Source organism: Thalassophryne amazonica, chromosome 17, assembly GCF_902500255.1.
Source record: "Thalassophryne amazonica chromosome 17, fThaAma1.1, whole genome shotgun sequence".
Classification (NCBI taxonomy): Eukaryota; Metazoa; Chordata; class Actinopteri; order Batrachoidiformes; family Batrachoididae; genus Thalassophryne; species Thalassophryne amazonica.
Window position 1 is genome coordinate 63,617,161 of NC_047119.1, and position 15,520 is coordinate 63,632,680.

The following is a 15,520-nucleotide window of genomic DNA, read 5'->3' on the forward strand; positions in this document are numbered from 1 at the left end:
ATAAGTTAAAAAAAAAGTAGAAAAAGGGTGTTCACAATAATAGTAGCATCTGCTGTTGAAGCTACAAACTCAAAACTATTATGTTCAAACTGCTTTTTTAGCAATCCTGTGAATCACTAAACTAGTATTAACCACAGTTTTTCATGATTTCTTCACACCTGCGAGGCATTAATTTTGTTGGTTTGGAACCAAGATTTTGCTCATTTACTAGCTTGCTTGGGGTCATGGTCTTGTTGAAACACCCATTTCAAGGGCATGTCCTCTTCAGCATGAGGCAACATGACCTCTTCAAGTATTTTGACATATCCAAACTGATCCATGATACCTGGTATGTGATATATAGGCCCAACACCATAGTAGGAGAAACATGCCCATATCATGATGCTTGCACCACCATGCTTCACTGTCTTCACTGTGAACTGTGGCTTGAATTCAGAGTTTGGGGGTCGTCTCACAAACTGTCTGCGGCCCTTGGACCCAAAAAGAACAATTTTACTCTCATCAGTCCACAAAATATTCCTCCATTTCTCTTTAGGCCAGTTGATGTGTTCTTTGGCAAATTGTAACCTCTTCTGCACGTCTTTTATTTAACAGAGGGACTTCACAGGGGATTCTTGCAAATAAATTAGCTTCACACAGGCATCTTCTAACTGTCACAGCACTTACAGGTAACTCCAGACTGTCTTTGATCATCCTGGAGCTGATCAATGGGTGAGCCTTTGCCATTCTGGTTATTCTTCTATCCATTTTGATGGTTGTTTTCCGTTTTCTTCCACATGTCTCTGTTTTTTTTGTTTTTTTTTGTCCATTTTAAAGCACTGGCGATCATTGTAGATGAACAGCCTATAATATTTTTGCACCTGCGTATAAGTTTTCCCCTCTCCAATCAACTTTTTAATCAAACTACGCTGTTCTTCTGAACAATGTCTTGAATGTCCAATTTTCCTCAGGCTTTCAAAGAGAAAAGCATGTTCAACAGGTGCTGGCTTCATCCTTAGATAGGGGACACCTGATTCACACCTGTTTGTTCCACAAAATTGACGAACTCACTGACTGAATGCCACACTACTATTATTGTGAACACCCCCTTTTCTACTATTTTTTACTAATAGCGCAATTTCATAGCCTTAAGAGTGTGCATATAATGAATGCTTGGTCTTGTTGGATTTGTGAGAATCTACTGAATCTACTGGTACCTTGTTTCCCATGTAACAATAAGAAATATACTCAAAACCCGGATTAATCTTTTTAATCACATAGCACTACTATTATTCTGAACACTACTGTGCCTTCTTGACACTCTTAGTTGTCCCCCTGTTCCAACACACCTGAATCCAATGAAAGACTCATTAAAACCCTGCTAATGAGTCTTTCTTCAAGAGCTGTCCTTTCTTCTTTCTCCACGACCAAAGAAATCCAACTAATGTACTGAAATCACATAAACCAGGTTTTTCTGATTATCGCATTATGGTCATGTAAACATGCTCATTTATATTACCAACAGTAACACTGCATCATGGCGCGAGCTGTGACTGACTCCTCTGTATGTTCTAGCAAAGCGCTGATTCATGACACACGGACTTCGTGAGCGCGATCTTCAAACAATGTACAGATGCCCAGGGGCCAGATTTGATCAAGTTTGATGTGCACCTCAGGATAGTACTACAAGCTGTGGTTACGTTACGTTAGCCTGCATATCTAACGGAATAACACGTTTACGCAAATTGAAACAAACTCATGTTCAAGCAGATCTGGATCCTTCTTGGTATGATATGCACAATGACACGTTTGCAAACACCTCTTGCAAACTGATTGCACTGTATCTGACTTCCCTCACCGAATACATTTGTGCAACGCACTTTAGGCAGTGTGCCATACATAGACTGTCAAGACAGCGCACATAAACACTAAGCTGACAGACCTTGCTCATGAACCCCGGTGCTGGGGAAAGGTGAACGGTGGCATTATGTCCGCCAGCAGTGGAGTTACTTGAAGGAACAGTGATGAGGTCTTGCCAGAAAGGCGACGCCCAGAGACTTCTGGGCAGCACAGTGGTTTAGTGGTACTACTGTTGCCTCACAGCAAGAAGGTCAGGGGATCGATTCCCACCTGTAGCTTTTCTGTGTGGCATTTGTATGTTCTCCCCGTGTTTGCGTGGGTTTCCTCCGGGTGCTCCGGTTTTCTCCCACATTTAAAGACATGCAGGTTAGGTGAATTGGAAACTTTATAATGACCCAGGTCTCCTTTGCAAAAGCTATCTTGATCTGAATGGGACTAACCTGGTTAAATAAAGGTTAAAACTCCTGTCAGATCCCATTCAAGAGCCAAACACCACTGTCCAACACATTCATGCTCAGAAAGGACCAGAGTCATTGTGAAAGGAAATGGTACAATGGTACCACATGGGTTAAGCAAAGAGAGATCCAGAGACCCTCTTGAGTGCGAAAAGGCCCAGAGAACCTACAACTCATCAGAGGAGGAGTATAAATGCCGCAAAGGTCAAAGGACGTAAATATCATCAAAGCAATGGACCAAAAAAACCAGGAACAGGAACCCAAAAACCCAAACCTGTTTCTTCACCTGTCACTTTAAACAGCAAGCAGCTGCCACACCCACCCCTCTTCTCGAAAGGGTGTGGGAACAGGAGTAATGTAATGGTGATGTGGATGTGTCTCACAAAGCAAGCAGGAGTTCAGGCCTAAAGCCCCTTTCACACCGGTGTTACGGCGAAAAAAAAAAAAAATTTGCATAGAGCACTGGACGCAGTACTCTACACAAGTCTACACAATACTAGGCTACTGTATGCAAGCCTACGGAACACTGCGCTACTGTATGCAAGTTTACGGAACACCACGCTACCGTATGCAAGTCTACGAAACACTACGCTACTGTATGCAAGTCTACATAATACTACGCTACCGTATGCAAGTCTACGGAACACTATGCTACTGTATGCAAGCCTACAGAACACTATGCTACTGTATGCAAGCCTACATAATACTACGCTACTGTATGCAAGCCTACGGAACACCACCTACTGTATGCAAGCCTACAGAACACTACGCTACTGTATGCAAGTCTACGGAACACCACCTACTGTATGCAAGTCTACGGAACACTACGCTACTGTATACAAGCCTACACAATACTACGCTACTGTATGCATGCCTACGGAACACTATGCTACTGTATGCAAGCCTACGGAACACTACGCTACTGTACACCAATGCTAAGCAATTATGTGATACCCTACCCCGGTCCAGCGAAAATTCCTTCTAGGGTTTTTTATCAGTACATATCTGCATTGCTAGATTTTATTCATCCCACTGAACTTTGCTGGCAGTGAAGCTTCAGATCCACAGAAGAAGAAGAGGTGGGCCAAGCTTCCCCCTGCGCGCAACATTTTTTTAATGACGCAGCCATTCTAGCGTACTCAATACAGAGCATAATGCAACTATATGCAGGCCTGGTGTGAAAGAGGCTTACATTTTGGTTTGGGGGGGGTAGTTCTATGTAGGGTCCCTTTATTCAGAGAGTAGTGTCAACTGAGAACATGGTGTCATTTTGGGGCCAGATGTGTTGAACTACTGAATGAACCTTTTATGTTTTCAGTGATTTTTTTTTTTTAATCATTTAACTACATACAGCAACACATCGAGGTACAGGTACTGTCAAAATAAATATAAAAATAGTTAAGATACCAAATTTACATGAATTTGCAATTCATGATGATTTATTTATTTATTTAACTTTTGCTGGATAATGGTTTATTATGGATTAATTTCACCCTCAACAAGCTTTTCTTTCTACGATCATCGATTCAAAGGTAAGGTGTACAACTTCCTCTTTTACCGACTCTGTGTTGTAAATTTGTGGACGTATGCGATCCTGAAATGTAATCAGCATGCGCACTTCAAAAACTATTAAAATATGAGAGGAAAGAGTGAAAGCAGAAAAGTGTCAAATCACAGCCTTTTGCTGTGTCTGATTTAACAGGTGCATGTCAGGCTGTGGGTCCGAGTCTGAAAAATAAACTGTTTTTTTTTTTTAATCACGGAAATGACTCCAGTTCTACATGCGAGGGGGTTTAATGTAAATACATTGCGATCAGATGGGACATTTTATCCGAAGTGAGCAAAAAATCCGTTATATAAAATCCATTATATACGGTGTTTATTACATGGAAAACAATACAAAAACTTTGGGACTTTTTTGTCTGGTAACTGCGAATTTCCGGTTTATACGATGATGGTTTAGAGCAGCTGGTCTGATCCTGTAAGATCTCAGAAGCTAAGCAGTGCGGGACCTGGTTAGTACTTGGATGGCAGACCTCTATGGAACACCAGGGGCTGTGTGTTTCTCCAGGTAAAACTGGAGTTGCGTCAGGAAGGGCATCTGGCGTAAAACTTGTGCCAACTACCAATGTGGATCTGGTTGTATCCGCTGTGGTGACCCCGAACACAAAACAGGAGCAACAACGATGATGGTTTAGGTGCGTTTTACTGTACATGGGACTAAACAATAAATTTACCTCTCAAAAATTTGTCTATGAAGTTAATTCCATCCCACACGGCTGACTTTATTTTCCAAAATTTTTCTTCTGTTAGGATCTGAAGGGAACCTGTACATCTTGAAGCCCTTGTTGTGTTTATTTATGCATCCAAACGCACAACTCGTCACGCCGCTCCTCTCTCAATAAAGCTCCAAATACGCTGAACTAGAAAATGCAGCTAAAAACCGATTCTCCACAACGTGGCTCCTTTTAAATCCACCCATCTGTCCGTGACAAACCGTCTCTCACAGATTTGAACTCCTGCAATTACAACCTCCCCCCATAAACCATCAGCATGTGATGGAAGGTCATCAGGTGCAAACAAGCCAGGCTGCCCTGCAGCTACGTGACATCATGTTATGAGCTTTTTGCACACAGTCTGTTTCCGCTGTAATTAGAATGGAAATACTCCAGAGTTGTCTATTAACAGACCCCCAAATATCCCGAACAAAACTCTAAACCACCACCTGAACTGGATTCCACAAAAACAAAAACACTGCTCCAGTTGCTGATGCATAAAATCATAACGACAAGCTGCTTATGATTTAAAAAAAAAAACCATGAACCTAAAGTATAATGATGTGACACTATAAAAAAACGTTTAAAGCTGCCAAACATGAAACAATCTGGCTGCTTCCCAGGTAGAGTGAAACGTACCTGACACTCCGGCACCAGCGTTCCTTCAGGAAAACGGCCATCGTAAAGCTCCTCTGGAACACAAACCAGGTCCAGATGTGACTCCATTTGTCACACAGCCTCCGTCCCTCTTATCATCCAGACATAAACAAGCATGTAAAACAGGGCTCTGACACAGCGCCGACATCGCAGCACTTTCTGGATTGTCAGATGGTATCGCGTTGCCCGCAGTGGAATTTCCCTCTAACCGGCTCTGATGCTATCTTCTGAGCCTGCACACCCTCATCAGGCAGCGATCACACAGTAACTCCATCCCCATGACTGAGTTAAAACAACAATAGCCATCTCATAAAAAAAGCAGCCACTTCCTTTCAAATGTTTGTCCAGCGGAGGCTGAAAGACGCGGCCGTAAAGGAGCTTAAGAAGGCTGTGATGTGGAGAAGAGCTGGTGCTCTGATAACCGCGTGCATTCCAAAGCTACGGTCAGCAACGGGCTCTCTGTCTTTCATATTACTGTGCGCGTGTTTTGCTCTTTGTCGCTAAGCGATGATGAACAAGCTACAGGATGAGCATGTCTACTGTTCCACCTGCACGTGGCTGACGCTAAAGGCCAAAAAGGGTTGTCATGTAAATAGAATTTCAAACTTGATGCAGCTACCCAGGAAAATACTCTATACCGTTTTCGATAGCATGGGGGAAAATGACAACAAAATTAAGACTCATATTTTTTAATAATTTAGGGACACAACTGTAAGTTAGCCTTACTTTCGACAAAAGTGAACTTCTCAAATGAACAGTCGAGACCTTGCCACACATTTGAGCAGCATCTGTCACCATCTAGTGGGTGATGTGAGCATTTCAGGGCTTCTGTACATTTCCTATTTGAAACACAAAATTCAATAAAAAAAAAAAAATTATAAATGTCAGAAATGCATGAGTTTTTTTATTTTTTATTGGCAGACAGAGCTTTGACCTCCTAGCATTAATGTATAAAAATTTCAAACATTTTCAGTTTTACGGTTCTTGAGTTTTATGACATGGAAGGATTTGCTGTACCAACGGAAGGAAAGACAGCAACTTACAATACACCACAACATTTAAATATTTAATATTAAATTAAATTATATAAATATAAATATATATATATATATATATATATATATATATATATATATATATATATATATATATATATATATATATATATAAATAATAAAAATTAAACATTTAAATATTTTTAAGTTGTCTGATGTAGTGCAAAACAAAAATACAGTAAATATAAGGTGTGTATGTGTGTGTGTGTGTATATATATATATATATATATATATATATATATATATATATACACGAGGATAGGCTGAAAAGTTCTAAGGCTCACCAAGAAGGAGAAATGCCATTTCAATAAAACTTGGCATGCATTAAGTTCAACTCTTCTGATGACTAACTGTGTTTTTGTCTTCCAGGTTGTGAGGTAGTTTGTGGTTCATAGCTAAGTTTGAATGTTCGTGGTAGAGGAAAACGGCAAAAATGGACTAAATCTGGCATCGCGGTGTGATTAAGTACCTGCATAAAAAGGGGTTAAAGCCCAAGGACATTCGTGTGGATATGGTTGCTACATTAGGGGATGAAGCTCCCTCCATATCTACAGTGCAGAAGTGGGCAGCTGAATTTAAGAGGGGCAGAGAGAGCCTTGAAGACGACCCAAGGTCTGGGCGGCCTGCAACAGCCACAACCCAGAAAAACATTGACTTTGTTCATGAAATGGTGATGGACAACAGACGATCGATGATTAATCAGCTAGCAGATGCTGTGGGAATATCCCGTGAGAGAACTGAACACATTCTGCATGAAGAACTTGGAATGTCACAGGTGTCAGCTCGGTGGGTGCCACGTCTTCTGACGCCTGATCAGAAATGCACCAGGCTAGTCATGTCGAAGGCAAACTTGGCGCAATTTGAAGAGGATCCAGCCAATTACATTTGTTGGATGCTGTTTTCACGGTTGTGGACTTTTTGTATTCACATGACTGCTGACGGGTGTGAACTTGGACAATAAATCACTGGTGTTTAATCATACCTCTCGTCTTGGCTGCCTGCATATTGGGTTCACAAATTAACATGAACCCTGAGTGACAAACTCATGACTTCTTATCATGGTATCATATTTAGATCACATTTATTTTTGAATCATATATTTCATAAGAATTCAAGAAAAAGCATTTTGTAATAATCTGGAATGATTATTCAGTCACACACATGCACCAAAATAATATTTGTTTAAATATCTTTATTGTTTTGACTGTACTGAAAATGTAACAAACTGTGATTTATGTGTCCAGTTACACACCTATTTTTTTTTTACATATAAGTTGTGTCAGAGTATAAGTGACGGGACCTTCTAAACTAGATGACTCATAGTCTGGGTAACATGGTAAATATATAAATATAATTGGTTCATGAAAGTTTTTGTTTTATTGCTTTCCTGTCTTGTCTGTTTTTGTATGTCTGAGGCCGTGTCTGCGTTTCTGTGTGATTGTGCCCTTGCCCACCTGAGTCCTTGCCCACTATGTGCAGCTGTTTGCCATTTGGGTAATCACACACCTGCTTCTAATTCAGTAATCACTCACCTATTGTCAGTTCCACTCATCACTGCAGCAGTATATCAGTCCCTGGTTTGAGTTGTTTGTTGTTGGTGAATCCACTTTATGCTGGTGTTTTGTTTGTTTTGTTTGGTCACAAGTCCTGTTCGGCTGTCAGCTCCTCTGTCCTCCCACCTGTCTGTGATGTACCTGGTCATCACAGCTGATTCCACTTCCTTTGCCGTACAGTACTCCACAGCTGCTCGTCACTCCTGTTTTCAGGTCTGTCTGCCGTGACTACACCGTATCTGTCTGTCAGCCTGTCTGCAAGCCTGTCCGTCTGTTCAGCACCTGACCTGAATCTTCCCTGAACTGTATTAATACTCTCTGTGACAATAAATCACCTTTATGTGTGAGCCTGTGCATCTGGGATCAGTCTTCTAGAAAAAGGTTCCAGCTGAGCATCATGGCTCTGATTTCGAAGTGCTGATTCTGACCGTAACACACTCCACATCTGGCTGCAAACTGTCTCCATTCAGACTAGACGTCACCTGGTTTTTCTTCTTTGTTCTGTGATGTTTAAATCTGATGTCAGACACCCATTCCAATCTCACGTCTGTGCAGCACCAACGTGTGTAATCGACTATTGAAGACTCATTCACAAAGAGAATGTATGAAGATCAAATAACAAACCACTTTTCTGGTTGTGTTCAGATAAGGCAGCAGAGATGGACACAAGGAACTTTGGTACAAATCTTAGGGCCCCTTCACACATAGTACGAATAAGTACAAATCATGGCGAATCACAGTGAAACAGCTTGTATGAGCAACCCCAAAAACATTGAGCCAGTGGAGGGACATATGGCCGGGCAAGTGTGAACAATCCCGCTGGGACGGTTTCTTGCATGAGCGTGCATGAAACCGTCGCAGCAGGAACACAGTGCCGGCAGCTGGAGCATGTGTAACCATATTGTGCAGCTGCTGTGAAAAAAAAAAAAAATACATGCCACCTGCAGGATTTGAACCTGCAATTTACAAAAGCTCTGACTGCCAGCCAGAAACTTTACCACTGCACTACTGTCGCTGTCCTGTAAAAGGTGTGGAAAACTGCCTGAAATCAACAAGGAGATAGACGTATTTAAAAAAAATAAAACCACAGACCATAAAAACAACACCACATTTTACTGAATCCCTCTTATCGAGCGAACAATACAAGTATGAACTGTCTGTTCCTCTGTAGATGACCCATGGTCACAGATGTACAGCCATGAAATGACATGAATGGAGCAGGGCACTCTTATCATATCCACATATACTAGCCTGGCATGTCCAGCCGGCCCCACGCGTGTGTCCGGCCCAACACGCATGTCCTTCTCTGTCCTCCGACATGTGAAAACACATCTGCATGCAACTATGTCTGAGGCGAGATTGGCAGGATTGACCATGATGGCAGTACACTACACAAAGGAGAAGGATCTTAATGCTGTGGATGTTGTCAAATGCTTAATTCAGGCTCACCCCAGGTGCATCTTCTGCAACTCTGTGAGAACCAAGACGATAAATCATCTTGAACAATGACAACTTATTAATATCATTAAATAGTGATGTGCTATTTCCATCTTTCTACTTGCCTGCCTGGTTGTTAATGTAGAACCTGACCATTATGCAGAGTAGAAAACAATACTGTGACATCTAATGTCAGAAACTGAATTCATTTTTTCATGTATCATCCATATCGAGTTGTTAATAAAATTAGAGCAATCACCTGTTTCAAATGTCCAAAATACATGCTTGAATTGGCTGAGATTGCAGAAAAATGCATCCTTAATTTCAAAAACTTTCTGGGGGGAGGTCATGTCCCTGCACCCCCCCTAGTCAACCCCCCCCCCCCCCCCGAAACCTAGATCCACCCCTGCTTGCATATTTTATTAATTACTTATGACTATTCTGCAAGAGGTCGTTATTTCTTCCATGCAGTTGTTGACTTTTCATAGAAGAACAATAATCATTTAAAAAATAAGGATTCAATTCAATTATTGCACTACTGAATATATTGTTCAAGTCCTACTTACAGGACAATCAAAATGGAAACTTTGGACAATCAAACATGTCCAAAGTTATTTGGGAACAAGAACAAAACAAAATGCTTTCATAAAGTGAAACAAAAAATCCTGACATAAAATGTGTGCTGGACACATGTATTGGCATCCTTTGATGAATTTACAGTAAATCATCAATTTGACTACCAGTTTTCTTTGGACAAATCAGAGGATGGATACATGAATATTTCTAATTCACTGAATATGTCTTTTATGTCATTTACAGCAATCTGTAAGAAATACAAACAGTGGTAAATCTGTGTGTAGGAGACAGTTCTCAAATATTGTCTGTGCAAGAAGGAAATGAGTGAGGAAAGCCACCAAGACACCCAAGACAACTCTGAAGAAGTTATAGGCCTTGGCTGACAGTTCGCTGTTTTTGCTTTGTTGCATTTATTTTCTGACCATATTTTAAAATGTGTACATAAAATACAGGGGAGCCAGTAATTCTGACCACAACTGTGTGTGTGGTTGTGTGTGTGTGTGTGTGTGTGTGTGTGTGGTGTGTGTGTGTGTGTGTGTGGTGTGTGTGTGTGTGTGTGTGTGTGTGTGTGTAAATTAGTATTGAACACATCACCATTTTTCTCAGTAAATATATTTCTAAGGGTGCTATTGACATGAAAGTTTCACCAGATGTCAGTAACAACTCAAGTAATCTACACATACAAAGAAATCAAACCATATATGTCCATAAATTACTTTATACATAATAATGTGAAATGACACAGGGACAGTGTTGAACACCTGAAGAAAGCAAGGTGCAAAAATACATGGAAAGCCAAGACACCACCTGAAATCTATTAGTAATTAGAAAGCAATCCTGCCCCTTGTTAGTGCAAATTAATATAAGCTGGTTAAGTCCCAACTGGTGGCCTATAAAAAGGTGTCTCATTACCAAGGTGTCACACAAGAAACATGAATGGGTAAAGCAAAGAGCTCTCTCTAGATCTTTGCAAACTTGTTGGAAAACATACTGATGGTATTAGTTACAGAAGGATTTTTAAACTTCTGAATGTTCCAGTGAGCACTGTGGGGACATAATCAGGAAGTGGAAAGAACATTTCACCAACAACCAGGTGAGACATGAAAACAATTATCAAAAGAGTTGTCCAAGAGCCAAGGATCACTTGTGGAGAGGTTTAGAAAGACCTGGAATTAGCAGGTACAATTGTTTCAAAGAAAACTCATAAGTAACACACTCAACCACCATGATGTGTATGCACACTCAACAACAAGACTCCATTGCTAAAGAAAAAGCATGCTGAAGCTCGTTTAAAGTTTGCTGTACAACATTTAGACAAACCTGTGAAATACTAAGAGAATAAAGTCTGGGCAAATGAAACTAAAATTGAACTCTTTAGATGTCATAATGCACACCATAAATGTCACTGCACATCAGCACAAAAACACCAAACCAACAGTGAGGTTTGGAGGTGGGAACATCACGGTGTGGAGTTGGTCTTCAGCAGGTGGCAACGGAAAACTTCACATGACTGAAAGAAGGATGAATGGAAAAATGTACAGAGGAATTCTTGATAAAAACCTGCTGCTATCAAGCAAGATGATGAAGATAATACAAGGGTGGACATTTCAGAAAGACAGTGATCCCAAACACACAGCCAAGAAAACTCTCAATTGGTTTCAGAGAATGAAAGTAAAGCTACTAGAATGTCCCAACCAATCACCTGACCTAAATCCAAAATCAGAAAATCTATGGAAACAACTAAAGATCAGTGTTCTTAGAAGAGGTCCACAGAACCTTCAAGATTTGAAGACCATTTGCGTGGAACAATGGGCCAAAATCACACCTGAACAATGCATGTGACTAGTTTCTCCAAACAGGAGGCATCTTGAAGCTTCATTACCAGCAAAGAGTTTTGTACGAAGTATTAAATGCATTTCAGTAAGCGTGTTCAATACTTTTTCCCTGTGTCATTCCATTTTATTACACATAACGGAATTTCTGTACCTATTTGTTTCGCATTCTTTGAAATGTTTTGTTGGGGGTTCAAAGGAAGAAAGTTTGACAACCACTGCACAAAAGAATTAACGTTCATATTTTGATCCCACTTGACCAAACAGCACTAGTGTAGCGGTGGCCAGCAGGAGGTGCTGTGCAGTGAAGTAAACCCCATTCCCCAATACCAAGATGTTCTGCCAAGACATGACAAAAGCGAGAAGCCTTTAGTTTTTCCTTGTGGTTAGAATGCCTGCCTCCTGTGCTAGTGACTGCGTGCTTGAGCCCACTGAGGGACGACGCAACGGTGGTTCCACTTGTATGAAGTGACCTTCAGGTCGTGTTCAGACTGGAACAAAAAACAAAATTACAAGTGGAATCAGATCTGATCATTATCTCCCACTGGGCTCCACAAACAAACATTAAGGTCTGCAAAATGTCCCACACACACACACACACACACACACACACACACACACACACACACACACACACACACACACACACACACACACACACACACACACACACACACACACACACACTCACCAGCCACAGGAGTCAGAACAGAAAGAGTTTAAACAGGCAAGACCAAAACAACACAATATATGTGTGAGCTGTAATTCCACAGAACTGTCAGATGGTGGCACTACAGAGGATAACATCATTCGTATGGGACAATTCGTGAATCCTGAAAGTGACATCATACACGCAACCCTTCCTGTGCACATAATGAGCAAGATATGCTACTATTGTTACATTTCAAGCACAACAGCATCAACAATTCCTGTGATATTGAAGGAAATCATGTCCCATGTTTCAACTCGTTAAGGCGAAATTCTACAAAATACTTCACCAAGCTGAGGTTTGACAAGTTTTCCTGATCCATACAAAATTCCAATGGAGCCATGACCTAAATGTTTGGAATTCGGACCAGTCCAGTTTTATTCCACTGATTGGCGATGAGAAGCTCCAAAAGCGTGGAAGCCTATAGGCGTTTCTCAATTTATTTGTTTCTTTTTAATACATTTGAGTGTGCATTTGGCTACATCTTTATGCGAAAAATACAGCTATGCTAAAAACAGTGTACGTATTTTATTATCAACAGCAACACATTACATATTCTTGTATTTCCCAGGCTTCAAACATCCAGAACGGCCTTGATTATTCATTAAAAGGAGTTTTTTTTTTTAAGTAAAAATTACATTTAAAAGGTTGATTGTTTGGGTTTGAGGAAAATGGATAATTTGAAGTCAACATACGTTATTCACCGACGCCGTTTTCAATCCTTCTGAACATGGTGAATTAAAAATCATATTAAATATATGAAATGGCAGCATTTGTGACAGAAAATGATTGAAGTGAGCATTATAAACAGACCTCTCCGTTCCCGATACTTTCCTCTGACTGCCTCTCAATTGTCGCTTTCTCTGTGCAAAATCCTTCAGAATTCTGTGAAACTTCAAGGCCACGTCACTGTTTGTGTCCCTGTTTGCACATCACTAAATTTATTTTATTTATTTTGTTTATGTAGCACCAAATCACAACAAAGCTGTCTCGAGGTGCGTCACACAAGTAAGGTCTAACCTTACCAACCCCTAGAACAAGCACACAGGCAACGGTGGTAAGAAAAAACTCCCTCTGATGACAATGAGGAAGAAACCTCAAGCAGACCAGACTCAAAGGGGTGACCCACTGCTTAGGCCATGCTACCAAAAAGTTTCACAATACAAAACACAACACAACAACAATAGATGAGCGTTCATGCAGCTTCCGGTCCACCATTTGGGGGGGTGTCATCAAGCCACTTGTTGGATCTGTTCCTGCAGCAGAGTCCATTCCGTATCCATTCCAAAAACATCTAAAGCCCTGCTCCCACCAAATAATGTACAGTGAATAATGAGCCATGCAGCATGTTTTTTTTTTGTACTAGAGGAGGTATTCAACACTCGTGGGAGAATAATGACTCTGAGAGGCTCTTCGAGGCAGAATATTCAATAACGAGGCTCATCTCTGAGTGTGGTGCTAATTTCAAGAAGTTCAAAATTCAGCAAAAACAGCGTGGGATAGTTTGTGTATGAGTTACTGCGAGGACAAACAAGGATTTTAGAGGCATGTTTGTGGTGAGGATGAGGCTGTAAAAGCCCATTATCTGCGCACCTGGCGGCCACAAGGACCTGACAGGCTATTTTGACTCTGCCCTCTCGTTCACTACAATCCCACCTGCTGTGTGCGTCAGACGCTGTATATAAAAAAATTATTTTATAGCGGATTAATCATTTTCTGTCTATTTGCTTCTGGAATAACAGGAGACTGTTTCATTTGGAGCTTTTTTCCTCTGTCTGTCATACACTGAGGTGGAGAACGTATTTGGAACAGCTTAATTATTTGTAATGTTTTATTGTAATAGCTTGGTAAAACTGTTGCATGTTCATTCCTTCTATATAATCAGCTGTAAAAGTATGTCTGTGATAGATTTAATATCTTGTTAATGGATCAGAGGAGCTCCGCTGTGTGTGCGCTCTGATGCAATGACTCGCACTCAAAACGAGCATTTAGGCAGAATGCCAGCTCACAAAAGGGTGACTCTGCAGTCAATAACAGATGAACACAAAGTTAAAAGTTGGATCACAGTGTGAAACTGACTGTGTTTAAAGCCACGGAAGAAATAAAACCAGTGAAGCTGTAGATGAAAGGAAGCCAGCGAGAAGGAGCACAGAGGTGACTGTCCAGGAACGCAGAACGGCAGCGCATGCAAACGAGTGATTTTGCCGACAATAACAGACGAATACAAAGTTAAAAGTTGGATCAAGGTGTCAAAATAAATAAAGCCAGTGAGAGGAAGCACAGAGGCTGTGGTCCAGGAACCCGTGGTTTGGTTCTATCTGGTCTGGTGGATTTAATGACTCTGGAACACAGGTGAACAGCAGCCTGGAGCATGGCACACACCGGCCGGACTGTACTGTAACGTTTATTCTTGCACTGCATTTAAAAAATGTGACAACATCTTGAATGGATGCTGTGAATTGAAATCCCACATTTTAAAGGGACCAAGTGTGGGATGGCTGGAGGTGTGAACAAAACCCACGCCTAAACGTGCACCAACGTCACATTACATGGATCATACGCTTGATGTGGATCATATGCGGCAACACAAGCCATTTGAGGCTGGACGGGGCTCAAATGACAGGTCGGTCGTGGCTCACTAGATGTTGATATGTTGCACGTGTGGTACATAGAGGCGCCTTAGTAGCTGATACGTGATAGCTTAAAATATGGATCATTCTTTGAATAATCGCTGACACACCCATGCGTGGCTCATTATTCATAGCTTATTATTCGGTGGGAGAGAGAGAAAAAGAAAACAAGCAGTCGGCCAGAAAAACACTGTACTTAAGGTATAATTCATCAGCATTAAGCAACAGGAACGCAGAAGAAATACTAAGGTGATCACCGGCCACTAGTCCTAAGCTTCACTAACAGACCCACTCTGTTTACTAATAAAATGAACTTAAAAGCATAGGAAGCATAGTAACATACTATGCCAGTATGCTAGCCATACGAAAGGGAGAATAAATGTGTCTTAAGTCTGGACTTAACCCTCTGGGGTCCAAGGGCATTTTTTGAACAGTTCACTCGCCTAGCATAAATGTTTTATTATTGTTGTTAACAGCTCTCCCTGCATCCCACAATCAAG

At 41.0% G+C, this 15,520-nt stretch overlaps 1 protein-coding gene across 2 annotated transcripts in view; it reads right to left on the minus strand.

Moving 5' to 3' along the window:
* Positions 1-15,520, minus strand: part of ror2 (receptor tyrosine kinase-like orphan receptor 2) — a 192,993-nt gene that overhangs the window by 128,853 nt on the left and 48,620 nt on the right. The gene's annotated exons all lie outside the window — the stretch shown is intronic.